Source organism: Vombatus ursinus, unplaced genomic scaffold (genome assembly GCF_900497805.2).
Source record: "Vombatus ursinus unplaced genomic scaffold, bare-nosed wombat genome assembly UNPS02014812.1, whole genome shotgun sequence".
In the NCBI taxonomy this organism is placed as follows: Eukaryota; Metazoa; Chordata; class Mammalia; order Diprotodontia; family Vombatidae; genus Vombatus; species Vombatus ursinus.
In genome coordinates, this window is record NW_020954590.1 from 4,301,681 (window position 1) to 4,321,815 (window position 20,135).

Here is a 20,135-nt window from a genome sequence, read left to right on the forward strand (position 1 = left end):
GTTACTGGATACACTGGAAGGGACTAAGTGACTAGCCCAGTCACACAACCTGTATTTTTGGTCAGCAAGGTAGAGCAGGGAATAGGAAAGAATAGTGGTCTTGGAATTGGGAAGATGATTTAAAATCCAACTTCAGCTGCTTACTATCTGTGTGACCTTGGGCAAGTCACTTAACCTCCGGTGGCCTGTTTCCCCATCTATTAAGTGTGGATAATGGTAACACCTACCTCCCAGGGCTGGATCAAATGAGATACTATTTTTAAAGTGCTTAGCACAGTGCCTGGTATATGGTCAGCTATAAATGATAGCTATTATTGCTATCTCAGGTTTGAGACTTGAACCCAGGTATCTCTGCCTCTTAAGTCAGTCTTCTATCTACTACAAGCTCCATCTCTATTAAAAATGTATTAATTTCTATTCTTACAAAATGCTTTAGTACCCTCCACATGGCAGTATACTGTGTAATGAGATGTGATATTCAAAAACATAGGTTTTACCAAACTGAAAAATTTGGTCTTAATATCAAGAAGACAGAGCAGGATTTTTCTTTTGGTCTCTATTCAATGAACTCCATTGACTCTTATCTCCTTCAAGATCAAATATAAAATCCTCTGTCTCACATTTAAATCCTTTCCTAACCTGTCCCCTTCCTACCTTTCCAATATTTTCTTACCTAATTTCCTTTTAAGCATTCGGTGATGCAGTAACACTGGCCTCCTGACTGTTACTCACACAAGACTCAGTTCCAGGTATTTTCACAACTTGTCTTCCCCATGCCTAGAATTCTCTCCCTCCTGGCTTCTTTGACTTCTTCCAGGTTCCGGCTAAAATCTCACCTTCTGCAAGAAGTCTTTTCTAATTCTCCTTAATGTTAATGCCTTTCTTCCTTTGACTAACTCCAATTTAGCCTGTCTGTAACTCATTTGTTGACTTAATCTTGCCCAGGTCCTTGGTTTCTCCTTCTTTGCCTTATTTTATAGCATGCCAGATGCTACTCTCCTCTATGATATTTTTTAACCACTAACAAAAGCTGTTCTGTATTCTGAGATCCATCAGAATGAAAAAGCCAAATAAATATGAATTAGCATTAGAAGTAACAATGCTGCATAGATCAATAAGGAATGCCTTTTATCATTTTTATGTCTCCTATACAGTTTTATCATACTGAGGTATCTAGAATTGAGGGTGACCTATCTTTTACCCTTGACTGCTGCTTCCAGGTCATTATAATACCATCACCCAAAGATCTCACCTCTCTGAATTCCATAACATCTCATTATTCTATTCTGTACCCACCCTTATTGTTGTCTTCCTATCCAAGGATTGTGCTCCACTCCACTATACTTGTTGATGTAACTTATATACCAACCAAACTTATAGTGCCCCCCAAATGTCCTTTGTCATAGTTGTGTGCTTGCCTCATCTCTCCTATTTGGCTTTAAAATCACTGATCAGGAGGACAGTCACTTTGAAAACTCTCTTAGATACTTTAAAACAAAGGGTGAACTCAATATTCAAGTTAACACACTACTAACTTAATACCAGGTTAACTCTGTGTTCATATATTCGGTTGTCTACATTCACTTTTTCTCCTGATACATTTTATGCTCAAATTGAATTTCTTCCACCCAGAATTGAACCAAAAATACTTTGGTTTGCAGTGGGGGTGGTCAATTGGATTCACTTCTAGTACTTACCCAATAAGCTGATAATCAGAAGTATATAGCATTTTAGGCACCATAAAGTTGTCATCTCTTTGCCTTAGGAAAACTTTTCATGAGTCACGGTCCATGGTGAGTTTATTTGTCTCACAAGAGATATTTGATTTTTTTATTAATAATACATGTTTCCACATGTTTTTCTCAATTGCTTAAGAAAGCTTAAATCCTAACTTCTTCTGTAGGCTTTATTCATTTTAGCTATTTTTTTTTATTTTTCCTGTACTTTCTTCTTAACATTTCTATTTCTCATTACTGTCAAATGATTACAGAGGATTTATGTCAAATAATAATCAAAAGTGTGGTGCAGTAGAAGACGCACTGAAAGTGGAACAGGAATATCTGGGTTCTAGAGACAAATCCCTGCCCCTTACTGAGTGACTTATATGTCACTTCATCTCTCTAGGTTTTAATTGTCTTTATCCCAAAATGAACATTTTTATTAAATAAGATTTAATTTTGCTTTCGGCTTAGATTGATTTGGGTTTCCAACTATGATTCCCAGTCTAATGTTGTTTAATTATTCCACTGGCTAACTGGGAAGGGAAGCAAGTGGTTAGCTGCTGTCTCTCAAGACAACTTCTGTATCCCCTCCAAAATCTTACACAAACACTAGTGACATTATTACCAGTCTATGGTAAGCTTACCTGACCTTTATTCAGTGGTTACAGAATACCTTTCAAATGATCTATATTTGGCTACAGACCACTCTAAAAATCTTCAGCTAACCTGTTTATTTCTGTTTGCTGTTGTTTCTTTCACTTGGTGAGAATGTTAAGAAGTGAAAAATACTATTAATTGACCATAAGCTTGTATAAATCAAAGATATGGATCAATATACACACATATGTACATATATACATCTATACATTTCAAAGATATACTCAACAAGTAAATGTAAACATAAGTTGCATTAAAAGATGTACAGTTTTCAGAACAGTGGAGACAAAAATACTGTCCTATGTTGTTCAAAACTTAAATGGTGTCTTGTATTAAACTTGAGTGGTACTTTTGAAAGGGCATTGACAAACTTGGGTAGTGGAAGAGAAAGGTATAATGACAAAAGCAACTTAAAATGAGGTTATGAAGAATGGTTAAAGGAACTGGGGGCCTGCTACTGGTCTTCAAATGTTTGAAGGTCTGTCAAGTGAAAGATAGACAGGGCAGCTAGGTGGTGCAGAGGATAGAGCGCTGGCGTAGAGTCAGGAAGGCTCATCGTCCTGAGTGCAAAGCTGGCCTCAGACACTTATTAGCTATATCATCCTGGGCAGGCTACTTGATCTTGCTTGCCTCAGTTTCCTCGCCTGTAAAATGAGCTGGAGAATTCCAGTATCTTTGCCAAGAAAATCCCAAATGGGGTCATGAAGAGTTGGACACAACTGAAGTAAGTGTACAAGAAATGAAAGAAAGATTAGACTTATCCTGTATGGCTACCACGAGCAGAACTACAACAACAGGTAGAAGTTATAAAGGAGACAAACTTTATTTCACTATAAGAAGTTTATAATAAAAGCCCAAAGATGGATTGGGTTGCCTTGTTAAATACCGATATGGCAATTAGTGAAAGTCTTTCAACAGAAGATAGATGACTAGTCAACCAATGAATTCATCAACAAACATTTATTAAACCCATATTATGTGCCTGGCACTATGCTAGGTACTATGGGTACAAAGGCAAGAGTGAAATAGCTCCTGCGCTCAAGAAGCTTACAATCTTACAATGGGAAACAACATGTACGTACAGACCTACAAAGTATCTATAAAATGATGCAAGATAATTTGAGGGGGAAATCACCAGGACCTTGGTGAGGGTGTCAAGAATGTAGAAGGTGACCTTAAAACTTAAGCTTAGCCTCATCGGAAGGTAATGATTCTAAGAGGTAGAGTGTGCATTCCAGGTATAGAGGATGGCAAGTGTAAAGAAACAGAGATAGGAATTGGAATATGTGAAGAATAATAAGCAGGTAAATTTATCTCAGTTGAAGTGAAAACTGAAAGGGAGTAAATGAGGATGAAGGCTGGAAAGGTAGGATGAGTCAAGACTGTGAAGGATTTAAATGCTGGGAGTTTACATGTATCCTAGAGGTAACAGGTAATTAACTGAGGGTGTACTAGATGACCACCCACTAAGATCCTTTTCAACTTGAAGATTTTACTTAATGGAAACTGCTCCCTCTAAAGTTGCCAAATCTAACACCCTTTTCTCAGTCCCCATCCATCTTGACTTCACTGCAGCTTTTGACACTCTAAATTACTTCTCCTTGATATTCTCTTTTCTCTAGGTTTTCATGATGCTGCCTTTTATGTTCTTCCTCCTATCTGTCTGCTACTTTTTAGTCTGCTTTGTTGGCTCTTCATCCAAGTCTTGACAGATAACCATGAATGTCTCCCATAGCTCTACCTTCGGCCCTCTTTTCTTCTCCTTCTATACTATTTATTTCTCTTGGTGAGCTCACCAGTTCCCTTGAACTCAATTATCATATCTATGTAGTTGATCCTCAGATCAGTATGTCCAGACTTCTTTCCTGACATCTAATCTCACATCTACAACTGCTTATTGAACAACTCAAACTGGAATCTGAAACTTAAATATGAAATCCGTATGTTTCCGTCCAAACCCCCCCTCTCTTCTAACTTTCCTATTACTGCTGAGGACACAACCATCCTCCCGGTCACCTATGTTCACAACCTGGGTGTCATCTTTGATTCCCCCTTCTGTCACCTCATATCCTATCTGTTACCTAGTTCTGTCAATTAGACCTTTGCAACATCTCCTTCTCTCCCTTGACACTGTTATTACTCTGGTGAAAGCCTTCAAAATTCATGTCTGAGCTATTGCAAAAACTCGCTGGTTGATCTTCCTGCCTCCAGACTCTCCCCACTATAGTCTGTCCTCTGCTCAAATCGATCTTTCCTAAAGTGCAGGTGACCATGTCACCTCCCTAATCAATAAACTCCAGTGGCTCCCTATATCCTATTTCAAGATAAAATATAAAATTCTCTGTTTGGCTTTTAAATGTCTTCCTAGCCTGACCCTTCCTGACTTTCTGGTCTTCTTCTAACCTTACTCCCAAACACATATTCTGTGATACAGTGACACTGGCCTCTGTGCCGTTTCTCCCAGAAGCAACTTTTATCTCCTGATTCTGGGCATTTTCATTAGCTGTACCCCATTCCTGGAACACTCTCATTCCTCCCTCATATCTGGCTCCAGGCTTCCCTGCCTTCCTTTCAAGTTTCAGCTAAATGCCTACCTTCTGCAACAAGCTATTCCTAGTCCTCCTTAATCTTAGCGCCTTCCCTCTAAGAATATAGACAGTTCTTGCTTTATGTAAATTTGCAGTACAGTGACTTTACGTAAAGAATTCTGAAAGAAATTTGCATTCCAAAAAAACAGCTATGTTAACTTTACTGTTCAGTGCTGTGCTCTCTCTGCTCCTGCTGCTTGGCTTGGTGCTCCACAGCCTTTCCCCCCTCCCCAAAGCAAAAAACTTAAAAAAACCCCCAAAACCCTTCAAGTGAAAGCAGAAGAATGGTTGCACAGAGACTGCCACACCCTCTACTCCCCAGATTAGGGGCTTCACTTGAAGACCTCCACAAAGGGAGGAAACCTTTCCCCCACTGCCCACATAACAGCATCTCCACCCCTATGTGCCTCTCTTCTGTCCTTGGGGACCGTATGTCTGTCCCCAGGCCTCACATGTTGCTCATCTTCTCATGTGAGTCCGTGTCTGGCTGCTACATCTGCCCTGCTTCCTCTCAGTTCTGGCCAAGCCCTTATGTGATTGGCCCTGCAATGTTTCTCCTCCTGCTCTCTATTTTCTGGCCTGGGCCCCCATGTGTCCTTGAACTAGGTCCTGGCCCCTTCCCTTCACAGGTATGTAGCCCCTTTCCTCTTTTTCTTCCTCACATTCACAGACAAATTTGAATTATGTAAAAATCACTTTAAGTGGAGGTCTGCAAAATGGCCTATTTATGTAAAGCAAGAATTGTCTGTATCTCCAATTAATCCTGAATATATCTTGTTTGTAGATAGTTGTTTGCCTGCTGTCTTCTCTGTTAGACTGTGAGCACTCTGAGAATATGGCCTGTTTTCCCCTTTGTATTCCTAGTGCTTAGGGTAGTGCCTGACAATAGTAGGTGATTAATAAAGGCTTGTTAATTTGACTTGAGTACTGTGGAGGAGAGGGAAAGAATTGAAAGGATGACAAGGGTTACCCAAGCTGTTCTGTAGAGGGAGCAAGATGAGCAAAAGAAACACTTTTAAAGAAGTTTTGTTGATAGCATACAACTTAGCAACTGACTATGTACTGTCCTGCTTCCATCATGTCCCTCTTCTCATGACCCTATTTGGGGTTTTTTTGGCAAAGACGCTGGAGTGGTTTGTCATTTCCTTCTCCAGCTCATTTTGTAGATGAAGGACTGATGTAAACAGGGTTAAGTGACTTGCCCAAGGTCACACAGCAAGTATCTGAGGCCAACTTTGAACTCAGGAAGATGACTCCAGGCCCAGCACTTAATCCATTGTGTCACCTAGCCTTCCTTATGTACTGTCTTACATATTCTAATTGTTGCAGGCATGTATTCCTTAAATGAGACTGTAAGATTCTGGAGCCTAGGTTCTAAGTTTATGTTTTTGTCCACAATGCACCCAGTGCTCAGCTGGCTAGGCACCAATCTGATATTTCCTAACAAGAAATAATTGTTGAACTGAACTACAGGCTATACTGAATTACAATTCAAAAGGATACTCTGCATCTTTTAGTTGCTGGCAGGTTAGTCTAGTGTACAAAACCTATTGAAAATGCAGCTTCTCTATTCAAGGGAAAATAGACCCACAAACAGTATTAGGTTCCGTAAGTGTTCACCACCCACAAACCACAGGAACTACTTTGTGAGAACATCATATGCTTCCTACCCTTTCCAACAAGTCCTGAGCACATAGATGGTGGTCATCGCTAGTAGCTGTACCTTGAAACACACCGAGTTGTGAATCTCACTAGCATATGCAGATAAGTTTAATATATATGTACACAGGAGAGGTACCGTAGCATAATGAATAGAAGGGCAGCCGTGGAATCAAGAAGAGTAAGCTCCAATCTTGCTTCTACGGCGTATGTGTGAACATGAGGAAGTTACTTAAGACTCTCAGTGACCCTAAGCAACTTTCTAAAACTGTAAATTACAGATGGGATGCTGCTCTGCATCAGGGAAGGATATTTCCTCACCAAGAGTTCCCCACGCTGATGAAATCAGAAATCTAGACCAAAATTTTTTAAAAAGTGTAACACGTGTTATGATAAACATTTTCATTTGCATATAAAATAGAAAAAATCCCTTCACAGTAAGGAAGCAATTGTTTGCATCCTTTGGGAATGTGGAGAGAAAGAGAGAATGCCTTCTTTAGTAATATTGACTTTTGGGGTGTGTGTGGGGGGGGGCGCGGAATGTGTCTATATTCTAACATTACTAATTGATTTTTCCTATATGACTATCTCAAAATAATTTCCACTTTAAGACCTTTCCATACCATGAAAGAAAGAACAGGTCAAGAGAAGCTGTTCATAATGTTAAGAAGGCAGAATTTCTCATTTTGAACATTTTTTGCCCTTTCCCCTCCCTTTGCCATCCTTTATCATTTGACACTTTCAGCGAGGACACTTACGGATCTACTATTCAGATAATTGAATAGAGAGTCTTTTACTATCCCCACCATTATTACCAAGTGTCATAATAGATGAAATATGGCCCTATCTGAATTTAGTGTCCAATCATTTACACCTGGCTAGTCAGTACAGACCATGACAAAATACATATTTTAAAAAATGATATTTTAACAAATGTTTTCAGTTTTTGTGAGTTGAATCATTTTTTTCTTAAGACAGTTGACAATTTGAGTAAAAAAAAATCCTAAATTTTAAGGAAAAAAAAGACAACTAAATATATAGAAAAAGCTGTTACTTATAGAAGGAACACTTTACCCCCCAAAATAAGATAGAATTTAATTTAGTTGTTATTTTTCCTCCCTGGGGAATTTATACAGTATGGTAACTTCAGAGATCAAACTATCAAATTTTGAGGATGAAATTTATCAAAATATAACAAGTGTCTACTAGGTAAACAAAAAAAAATCTATTCCTGGGGATAATGATGCTATTTAATAACTTATTTAATAATGTTTTAATTGATTTTAAAAGAAGAGGGTTAATCAAACCTATTATTTTCTAATGAAAATAACAAATAGGCAAATGCCATATTTTAAATGCTTATCTTCCCATTGTCCCCACCCCCAAACAGTGTTTCTCAGAACTTCCAACCAAAAGAAACTTAAGTGGGAGATTGTCCTTAAAAAGTATCATAATGGCCTGGATTGGGAGAACTTGTTAAATAATTAAAAAGACAGTGTCTTGAAAAGATATTCTTTCATTTCTCTCCTACAAAGCATTTTTGCACTAATGTTTTATAACTCTGTGGCTAAGCGGATTTATAATGCAGCATTTCTGATGACCCTGATTCAGTCTTAGACACAATGATCAAACAAGTCAGCAATCCAGGTTAGGTCATTTAATACTTTTATGACCTTTGGCAATTCACCTCTCTAGGCCTCAGTTTCCTCATGTGTAATCGGTGGGGAATGAATTAAGTAATCTCTGAGGTACCTTCCAGCTCTAAATATCTGATACTTTATCAATGAGATACTCTAGATAAAAAAGAAAAAAAAAACAACTCCAGCACTAGTGATAGACTAGGTTAATCCAATGTATCATTACCCACATGGTCTGTTATTAAGGATAAGCATTAGTCCTAAGAATAACCAAGGAACATGTCATCAGGAAGAGAAAAGTCCTTCTTCTGATGGATCAGAATTCAAGTGGAAATTTTTTCACCATCACAAATATCTCAGATTCGCAAATTTGCAAACAATTCATATTAACACTATGTCAACTATATATTACAATATATTTTAAAGTGTACCAATAAAATACCATTTGGATTCCTGCTAAGATGAGATGCTAGGGCTTGCATTTCTTTCAACAGTAAATAAATTACAGTGGGTGCCATCTACAGTGACCTTTACGCAATCCTGCATTACATTCTAATATAAAAATCTAGGGAAATGTGACATTAGTGTCCCTCTTTGAGGAGAGTGTACTACTGGCAAGGTTACCCTCAAAACAGTAATCAGTGCAATGGTGATGTGTGTTAAGGTGGACATAACAAATGGAGTCCCCATGGACGTAGTCCTGAGGCTAAGATTAATAATGTGTCAATGGCTTGTGCATGAGGGGAAAAAATTAAGTTGTTTTAAACCAATGAAACTGACTTGGCTTTGAAAGACATTCAGATCATCTGTACAGTTAAAACTGAGAAGGTTTCATGCAAAGAGGATGCTGAAACCAGCTTTAATCTAATTAATATCTGTATTAGTTACTGGGTGAAGCCATCCTGGTGGCTCATAATTAGAATGGATATTTATATGGTATATTCATATTTATGACACCTTTCTACTTGTTTCTCAAAACAACCCTATGATGTATGTACTATGAGCATTAACCCAATTTTAAATAGATGAGGAGACTGAGGCTCAGGGAGATTAAGTGATTTTGCCATAGTCCCACAATTAGCATGTGCCAGAGGCAGGATTGGAACCCATGTTTCTTCTGATCCCAAGTCCTGTTCTCCTTCCATCATACCAATATGCTGTTCCTTTCAATTGTATAGGTGTTGAAAAAAAGAAGGGGAAAGATGAGAAAGAAAAAAAGAGAAATGCGAGGAATAGGGAAGAGAGAAAGCAAGAGAAACAGTTTGAGGTCAAATTTGAAAAGGGAATGAAAATGTAAAGAGAGAGAGGGATGAGATGATTACTGGGGGCACTGAGGAAAAAAGATCATCAACATGAATCTGGGCATATAAATTACCCTACATCCTTGCTTCGTTCCAGGTTTAATTTCTCCACTAAACAAGATCATTTTCCTATTTACTTTGTGAGTTTTCTTCTGAGCCACCACAACAATTTTCCATCAACCTCCTTGCCCCACGAGGAGAAAATGAATTACTCATTAATCACTTTGGAAAAGATTCCTTTTTTCCCTTTTTAAACTAACAATCTCAGGCATTATCATGACTGACTAAAAGCTCACTGCTCAGAGAATCCTTGATTTTCTACTTACTGGGAACTCATGCATCACAAAAACAACTTGCACCTCTGTATTTTCCTCTTTTATCTGTTTTTTCTATGGATTATTTAAATAATACACACACACATTTGTGTATGTGCGTATCCAGCAAAAGATGCCTTAAGAGACCAATACTATTATAGACTTCCTATATGTTTGCCATTAGGACTAGAAATGACATGCCTAGAGACAAGATGGAAAATAACTGGCTAGAGACAATTATCAAGGGAAATAAGACCTAGGAGTCAAAACAGTTTAAAAATTCAATGTGCATCAACAATTCAACAATTATATTTTCAAAAAAACTTAGCAGAAGTATGACTTGCAGAAGTCAAGAGTTAATCCTTTTCTCAAAGTCAGTCTCTTTTAGGTCCTCATTAAGTTATTGTGCCCAATACTAATCTACATAACTTAAGAAAGACAGGGTTAAAAAGCAGAGAAGCTAATATGATTAACAGGTTGAAAAGTTGGACCTTTGAGGAAAGGTTAAAGGAGTTGGGGTTATTTGGTTTAGGGAAAAAGACAACTGCAGAATGACTTAATAAATGTCAACTACATGAAATCCACTGTTATTGAAGTATCTGGAGTAAAGATATAGACAGAGTGGGTTAAAATTACAGTAAGAGGTTATAACTTTACGTTTAAGTAGGAAATTCCTAAATGGAATCCAAATCTCCGATGGCAATTTTACTGTTTCTGCAATATTACTTATCATTGCAATTTAATTTAATTAAACCCAAACAGGCTAGCAAGGGGAATCATAGAACCTGTATTTCTAGACAGAAAACCACTTTTTTATCTTAATGGTTTCAGGTTAACACAACTTAGAGGCATAAGGGTTGATTCAATAACTTTTGGAGAATTGTAGACACCTCTGTGAAGAGTGGATTGGATTTGGAAATTGAGAGGTTGGGTTCAAATACTTGCTTTGTCATTACTTTCTGTGTGACCTTGGAAAAGCTGATTAACCTCTCTGGGCCTTAGTTCCCTCATTCATAAGAGACTTATATGAATTTTAAGATCCTTTCTAGCTCTAAATCTATGAAATATATCTTTTGATCATTTTCTCTTCCATAGTGCAGTGATGAGACAATGCTCTGATTTTCACAGGAAATGTAGAACTTAATAATGAAACAAACTATTACATATTCTGGTTTTAAATTTCATTACTTCATTCAATAGAAGAAAGCCTTCTGTTTGGTCTGGTGACTACTGAAAGTTGTTCAGTAATGCTTCCATTGAAATTAATCATTTGCTCCAACACTAAAAGGTACTTCCCAAATCAACAACTCAGTGGAGCCCTAGGATAAATCCTAATTACTAAATTTGGAGTTAGTTTTTGAGAAACAGAATCCTTAAAAGCACCTTACAATTAATTACCTGAGGATAGCCTGTCATTTTGCCCTTATTACTAATTTCAGAATAAATAAAAAGTTATATTTTCAACAACCTAGAAAAAATGAAAAGACATCCTATTTCTTTACTCTGTTAAGGTGGTTTAGCACATTGTTCTCATGTGCTGCAAAATTTAAAAAAGGATAATTTGGGAAAAAAAAGACTGTAATTGCTAAGCACTTGATGAACTGTGTCATAATGCTAAATAATTATTCGCTGCCTTTATTCTTCTGTCAAAGTGGGCAAAATCATTTCTTTTTATTGCTTTTTTTAAAATAAGGAAACAAGTCACTGTGACATCCATTTCATTTTAAACTAATGCTTCTATTATTCCATATCTAAATGGAGCTGACATCATCTGCTCTTTAGTGTCCTAAAAGATCTTTAGCTCTCGTCCACTGTTACATGTTTTATGCATTATGTGAAATAAAATACTTCAAGATTTTGAAAATATTTATTTTAAAAACAGCAATCAAATTGTCTGTAATCACATTTTCTGCTCCGCTTTGAAAGCTGCATTATTCAATATGCCAGTGGTCTTTTCCATAATGGCGACATATTAGAAATTCATGCTGCTCTAATACAGCTGAATTCACTGATGTACTGCACTCCCTATAGACCTAAAGAAACACTCATGCTTCAGTTTCATGTGTCCCACACAGTACCTACTGATGTGATGGTTGTCAAAACAGTTGTACAGTGACCTTTGAATTCAGAGTGTGCCACGACTGTATGCTAAGAAGTGACAATAAATCTGAGCATATACATTATGCTTTGCTTTTGTTGCCAGGGAAAAAATAGAGCATTTGGGAAATAAATCCCTCAATTTTATTGCTTTTTAACATCTTTTCCATTTTTAAACTTCAAAACTGGACATTTGAAGCATTCAGAGGAATTGCAATCTCTTTTGTTGCTTTTTCATTGTAAATTTTCTATAATGTTATTAGGAAGCATACTCCACAAAAAAGCCTTGTTTTTAAATGAAGCCTTTCAGTGATTGCCTTCTCAAACTTTTCAAGGCTTCCCTTTGTACGAGTGAGGGGTTGTGGCTTGCACAAAGAGCAAGCAATCACTACATGTAGGCCAAACAACAAGGCTGGGATGACTTTGTACAAGTCTGCGTTTCCCTGTGGACCAAACCTAGTTAAACCAAACAGTGAATGTGTGTGTGTGTGTGTGTGTGTGTGTGTGTGTGTGTGTGTGTGTTGGGTAAGGCAAATAAATGCCTAAAAACAAATGCACAAATTGAAGAACTCGATCTTAGGTTCAAGAGTCAAAGATTTTTCACATAAGTCGTGAATAATTAATAGGGATCTTTTTTTTATTTACCTTTCTACAAACCAGCCCAAAAACTTGGAACAAACCACTAATTTTTTCTGTCCTGCCACACATGGGGAAAGCAAAAAAAAAAAAAAAAAAGGCAAACTCAATACAAAGCAATAAGAAGCCAGGTCAGTCCCAACTGCAGAATAACAACTACTCCTTCACATGAAATGATCCTTTAAGGACTCTCAGACATCTCATTAGCCTACAAAGCCTTTCTGAAAGGCAAGTCATTACGAAGAAATTGAGGAAAGGAAAGTATAGTACAGTGAGGTTAAGTCACTAGAGGACAAACAGTCAGTCAGTGAAGCCAGGATCAAAGCTTTTGACTTCCATAACTAATGATGTCATTTCAATGGACTCTCTGCACAGGAAATTTATCAATGAATCATAATGACATTTAATAATCAATGACAACAACTAAAAAAAAAAAAAGAATTTTAAAATATGAAAAATTATCTTCCTCTCCTCATCTACCCACCCCTAGTATTGAGGAAAAGCATCTTTTTGAAAGGGTTTAGCTTTGACCTGGAGAACTAGAACTAATAAACATTTACCTTGTTCTAAACAGCTCTAGATATTCTAGCCTGTTTGACAGTCCATCCCCTAAAAGAGGTTGGGAATGGAATATCTTTCTAATATTTCACCTATCAACCATGTGAAGAACTCAATTTCTTGAAATCCCTTAAAGAGGAAAGAGGGCTCTTCAATGATCATGTAACATATGTGGTAGCACAATCCAGGAGAGAAAAACTCAGAACAGTGCTAAAAAGCTGGGAGGAAGTAGGGGGCTGGGGAAGCAGGAAAGTTTGGAAGGAAGGAGAAATATAAGAACGTAGAAACTTCATAGTAGCATATCCACTGAAGCATATAAATGTAAGAAGATCTTCTATTGGAAACTTGTTCTCAGGGCCACATTGGTTTTTTTTTTTTTTTTTTGGGTTAGGCAATGGAGTTAAGTGACTTGCCCAAGGACACACAGTTAGTAAATATTATGTGTCTGAGGCTGGATTGGAACTCAGGTCTTCCTGAATCTAGGGCCACTGCTCTATCCAGTGCACCACCTAGCTGCCCCGATGTTGTTTGTTTTGGTAGATTAAAAGAAATTAGTGCATTGATTAGTCAAGATGTCAATTAGCGAAATCATACAACCTTGGTTGATTTTTGCAAGTAGATGAGCTAAAGACTTCTGGAGTTGGATTCAAAAGATAATCATTTGAATAATAATTTTTCCAATTGATGAATGTTTGATAATTTAAAAATGACAATCTTTCTTGACCTCGTTTCTTCATCTGTAAAATGGAAGTAATGATAATTGCACTACAAGTCTCAAAGGTCTGTTGTGAATGAAGCATTTTCAATAAGTGGTAAGCATTTATGAAATGCCTACTATGTTCAAGTCATTGCTCAAAGTTAGGAATACAAGGAATAAATTGAAAAACAGCCCCTGTTTTTAATGACCTTACATTCAACTGTTGAATGGAACACATAAACACGTAAGTGAATACCAGATAATTTGATGACACAGAGTACCCCAAAATCTGTGGAGGTCAGAAAAGGCTTCTCCAAAGGAGTTGATACCTCAGATGATTTTCAGAGGGAAGCTAAGGATTCTAAAAGGTAGAGGTGAAGAAGGTGTGCATTCCAGGAACGGAGTGAAAGCCTTCTAAGGATGTGGAGTCGGAAAATAGAGTATGAAATTCAGGGAAGAGGGAGGAGCAAATGAGACAGCATTGTACAGTAGAAAAAACACTGGATTTCAAGTCAGAAGACCCAAGTTTAAATCCTAGCTCTCCTATATACTACCTGTGTGACCTTGGGCAAGTCAATTAACCTCTTAGTCTCATTCTGTCCCCTCAATAATTAGGTTAGATTCAATGAAGTCCCTTTTGGTGCTAATTCCATGACTTTATAAAGTGACCCAATTCGGTGGTAATATAGAACATGGAAGGAAGGAGTATGTAAAATCAGCTTAAAAAGAAAGATTGGAGCTACACTATAAAGGGCTTTAAATGCTGGCCTGAAGAATTTGAATTTCATCCCAGAGGGAGCCAGTCAGACACGTGATTTAGGAATGCTAATTTATATCGGCTGTGTGGAGGATGGATTAGGAAGGGATTAATTAGACTGAAGGTGGGGAGACCAAATAGGAGGCTATTGAAATGGAGCAGGTGAGGGTTGCTCAGAGTCTGAACTGGGGTAATGGTTATGGGAGTGCCAAGAAGGGTAGGGATAGAAGAGATGTTTTGGGAATGGAATGGACAAGAACAGGCATCTGGATATGGGAGGGTCAGGGACTGTGAAGGGTCAAAGATGACTCCACGACAGTGGGCCAGGGTGACTGAAAGGTTTGTAGGGCCCTCAACAGAAATGGAGAATTCAGTTTTAGAGCATTAAAGAAATGTGATTCAGTATTGTTTGCGGGCTCATTGAACTACATAGTATTCCATTTACGTATCAGCCTGGATGGGATAAAGGACAAGTTTTAGTTGAGGATGAATGAGAGAAATGTTCTGTAAGAATTTAGAAAAACTATAGACTCTATGAATGACTCTATATGACATGAAATATTGGACTGATTTTATTTTTCCTTTTCTTAGTCTTTCTGTTTAGCATTATTTAGAAAAAGCCCATGATACAGAATCTGTGGCCTTGTTTTTTTGTGAGTGATAAGGGCAGTCCCTTTTCTAAAATGAAACCATTTTCTAAGGCAAATCCCAGGAAAAAAATATATATATATAATATATATTTGAATTAGGCTAAAAATACTTAATTATTCTGCATTGATTAAAAACCTAACTGAGAAGATATAAACATAATGCTGCCAAAATCTAGGGGGACTTCTTTATTAACAGTGGTGATGCTGCTCTTTAATCCAATTAAAGTTATTTGCCCTTATACACAAATCCATGTAGGCTATATTCTATATTCAACTAACCATTTACAGTCAGAGCTTATGGAAAGGACATTATTTCATGCTCTGCATGGTGGCTTTGAGGAGTTTTTGCTCATATTGTGTGTGAGCTTTTGAGAGGAGATTTGAAAGGGAAGTACTAGGTTCCTTTCAGGCCCCTTTTACTGTTTAATTTCACCACCTTTTCGTTCAGTGTTTGCATAAGCAGTTTGGTCAGAAATTGTGACCTATTCACCAGAGTGTCTCAATTATTGGCAGGCAAGTCACTGTAGTTCAATAGCTAAATTTTTTGGATCACATCAATCATGAGTACCAGTAAAAGGTCCAAAGACTTAAAATTAATTTGAGTAAATTCTCCTCAAGAAGCATGGCTTGAAAAATGCTTTTGAAAAATCTCTTATTTCCAAAGTACTTTTCAAAGCAAATAATCCTTTAAAGACTTATAAACTTCCAAAGTGTGAAAATGGAGGGTCATCTGCCTTGACATTTGTATGCTTCTAGGGACTGAGGTGAATGTGAAAATAGGTTAGCAACATATTGTCAGTCTCCTTTCCCAATGTCATCAAATCTAGTCTAGGCTTCCAAGGCTTTTTAAATACCTCCACCAAGCTCTTCTCTACCATTGATAAAAAGAAAGTTCTCATATACACTAAAATATTTAAAAGAGCATCTTTTGTGATAGCAAAGAATTGAAAACAAAGCAGATGTCCATCAATTGGGAAATGGCTAAACAAATTGTGTTACATGAATGCAATAGAATACTATTGTGCTTCAGGAAACAAAGAATATGATGAATACAGAGAAACCTGGAAAGATTTACAAGAAGTGATATAGAGCAAAGTGAGCAGGGTCAAGAAAACAAAAATACACAATGACTACAATAATATAAATGCAAAGAACAACCACAAAGCAATAAAAAATGAATGTTGTGAATTACAAAGAAGAGATACAAGAAGGCACCGCTCCTCCACCCCTTTGAAGCAGTACGAGATCCACAGGTATGATACACTGTACATACATTCAGACTATTTTAATGCATTGATCAGTTTTACTGATTTTTTTCCTCATTTTTTTCTTTAAAAATATTTATTAAATGAAATGGCTTTCTGGGAGGGAGAAGAATACTGGAGAAAATTTGATAATGTAAAAAGAAGGTTCAATAAAAAGTTATTTTTTAAAAAAGAACTTTTCCTTCCTCCTGACTGCTTCCTTCTCTGCATTCTTATGATATTTGTGTTCTTGATAGTTAATAATATGGTGTCTTTCATTGCTAATTGAGTCTTGCATTATTTTTGCCTATTTAACAAAATTATAAGCTTTCTGAGGCAGGAGTCACATCTTACTAATAGTTAATAATAATAGCTAACATTTATATAGCCTTTACTATATGCCAGGTACTGTGCTAAGCACTTTACAATTATTATTTCCTTTGATCTTTACGACAGTCTTGGGAGGTAGATGCTTTTATTATCCTAATTTTACAGATGAAGAAACTGAGGCCAACAGAAGTAAAGTGACTTGCCCACAGTCACACAGCTACTAAGTGTCTGAGGCTGTATTTGAACTCAGGTCTTCCTGACTCCAGGCCAGACACTCTACCCACTGTGCCATCTAGCTGTCTCTAGGCAGCTATTACTATTTCTTCAATAGTTTCTTCAGCATCTAAAGACCAAAGTAGGCTTTCAGTAACTGACAAGTTTGTTATCATAGTTATACCTGGATTAAGGACAAGATGCGAAGAAGAACCTTCTAAAAGCAATGTTGGTAGATGGAAAAGAATTTCTTATTCATAAACTTTCTCTCTTTGTTAGATTCCTATTGAACTTTTACAGCATATTTTGTGGCATGTAATTAGCAAAAAGCTTGTACTTCAGCCTTGGCAAAGATCTCAGTGTAATATAAGCTTTTTCATCCTTGTGTCATAAGCTAAAGTGATTTTGGAAATTCACTAAAAGCCCAAGCCTATCGATATCAGACCACACTGCCATACATCAGAAAAATGAATTCAGTATAGAGGGTTGAATGTATGCCATCAGCTAGAACACCCCAAGACATAGTCAAACAGAATCATCTGGCAGGGAAAGTGTCTTGGTATCACTCCATAGGATGTTCTTTTGTTAAGCAGAGTAAGTGTCCACTTGTGTATTAGAAGTTCAGGTGTACTAGCCAGGATGTTTTATTTCCCAGAATATTATTTCTACCCATCATCCTGGTATTGAAAATTCTACAATTTGATATTTATTTTTCAACCTTAAGCAAAATGGAACTTTGTCCCTTGGGGAAAAAAAATCCTTGGAAGAAATAACACTTAGTCATCATTTACATTTTAGTATGAATTAGTTTATTAGAACTTCTACTGAGAGCAGACTTTTGAAAGGGGATGTATTATGAACCCAGGGTAATTTAATATACTGTTTGGAGTATTATGTAATCATTTACTGCTTAAAACATGATTAAAGAATTTTTATCGTGAATCCCTTGGGCAAGTGGTATCAAACTCAAATAGAAAATTTCCTGCTAGCTGCATATTGATTTAGAAATTCACAAATTTAATATTATTTATGTTGCATTGTATTTTTATCTATTTTATTAAACACTTTCCAATTTCATTTTAATCTAATCCAGACAGTGATTTTGACACTTTTGCCTTGGACCACTAAATGGTAACCACTGTTTTAGTGGAAAGAAAACAGAAGACTTTGATTTGATTCTAGGCTCTGTCACTTGTCACTTATGTGACTTTAAGAGAGTCATTTACATGCTCTGTGCCTCAATATCTTTATATGTGAAATGGAAATAATGATGATGAAGATGATGATAGTGGTAACCTACATCACTTATACTCCAGGGACGTCATGAGGGCTTAATGAGAAAATGGTGAAAAAGCAGTGAATTTGGAGTGAGGAGATCTTGGTTTGAATCCCAGCCCTGTCACTATTGGAGTGACCTTAGACAAGTCACTTTATGTTTTTAATCCTTCATTTCCTCATGTATAAAATGATGAGGGTGGGCTATATGGCCTCTCAGGGCCCCTTCTAACTCTAGATATATGACCCTATGATGATGTAACTGAAAATAATAGTAACAACATCAGATTTTAGATTAAATGCTATTCCAGGTTTAGTTTCATAGAATCATTTATGGGATACACTTCTCTTGGTAGAAAAGTGGGTACTGAACTATGGGTACTGAATGCCGAATATACTGTCAGACATAGTCATGGTGTTGGCTGGTTTTTACTTAACTCTCCTTTTTTTGCTTTTATGGAAGTTATAGAAAATAACTGTAGTATTAACCCCCCCCAAAAAAATCATCAAACATTTTTTAAATGAGAACATATAATATAGCTAAAGTTATTTGTAAACTATAAAACATATAAATGTCAGTTGTGGTTATTATTATTAAATTCTTGGAAATTTTAGGACATATCAAGTTGGTAATATGAAGGAAGAGAAATCAAGTTAATGTAAATGAGAAGAAAAACTTAATTTTGTGCCTTAGAAATAAATGACTCATTTTTCCCTAGGTCATGTCATGGAAATGAAAGTGAGTATTTCCAGAAAAAAAGATTTTATATAATATTCCTTTATCTCACATGGTTATAAAGTAGCCCATTTTCTTTGATGGTTTGTAAACTTTTCCTGATGGTAATCCCCCAAAAGAGCTCCACCCATGTTTGGAAAATGGCAGCATCAAAGGAATAATTAAATAATCTTCAAAATATTTAAGTTCTAGTTTGTTTGTTTTAAAAGTCTAATTACTTACTATTCATTCTCCTAGGCAGGGTCTCCTGAGCTGGAATAATCTGGAGAAGTTGTTTCAGTGATATTGAAAGTCTTTGTAGGCAATGCCACCCCACCCCCGAAATCAGTTTGGATAAAAAAAAAATTGCATATAATTCCATGCCCAACCATGGAGAAAAGCTATAGTCTATGTTCAGTCAGTCAACAATGTGCCAGACAGCATACTAAAACATGAAGGATAAAAAAAAATCTATTTTCTAAAAGACTTAATTTCAACTTCAAATAGAAATCCAGTGGAACATCTTTTTATATCTGTATCAGAATAATCTGACTGAAAACTCAATTTATTTAGTTAAGACTAGATAACCAAGTAATCTATCTGACAGTCAAAATGCATTAATGATTCTGGTAATAAAAATGTTGCCTAGAAGAGTTATTGTGTTTCAAATTAACAAGTTAATCAGTCAGATCATTCTGATCATAATAGCACAGCTAGATAGATTCATAGATAGTTCCACAAATAAGCGAAAAAAAAAAAAGGATTATTGTCACAAAAGAGAAAGGTATCTAGAAGCAAGTTGCAGAGATCTGTGGTCCTTTGCCCTGTCCTACTGTATTACTCAGTGAAGACAAAAAGGAAGCATTCTTATCAAATCAGTGGATAACACAAAGCTTGTAGAGATAGCTCACACAATGGATAACAGAATAAAGATATTACCTCAACAGACTAGAATGCTGGACCAAAACTTAAAAGAATGAATTCTAATAAAGACGACTTTAAAAGCCTCCATTTAGGTTAAAAAATCAATTCAATGAGTACAGGGTGAGAGAGACCTGGCATACGTAATATGTGAAAAAGGGGATC

At 36.6% G+C, this 20,135-nt stretch overlaps 1 protein-coding gene across 1 annotated transcript in view; it reads right to left on the reverse strand.

Annotated features, from left to right (window-relative positions):
• The window catches only part of LOC114053720 (thymocyte selection-associated high mobility group box protein TOX), a 371,079-nt gene that overhangs the window by 146,834 nt on the left and 204,110 nt on the right, over positions 1-20,135 (reverse strand). The window lies entirely within an intron of this gene.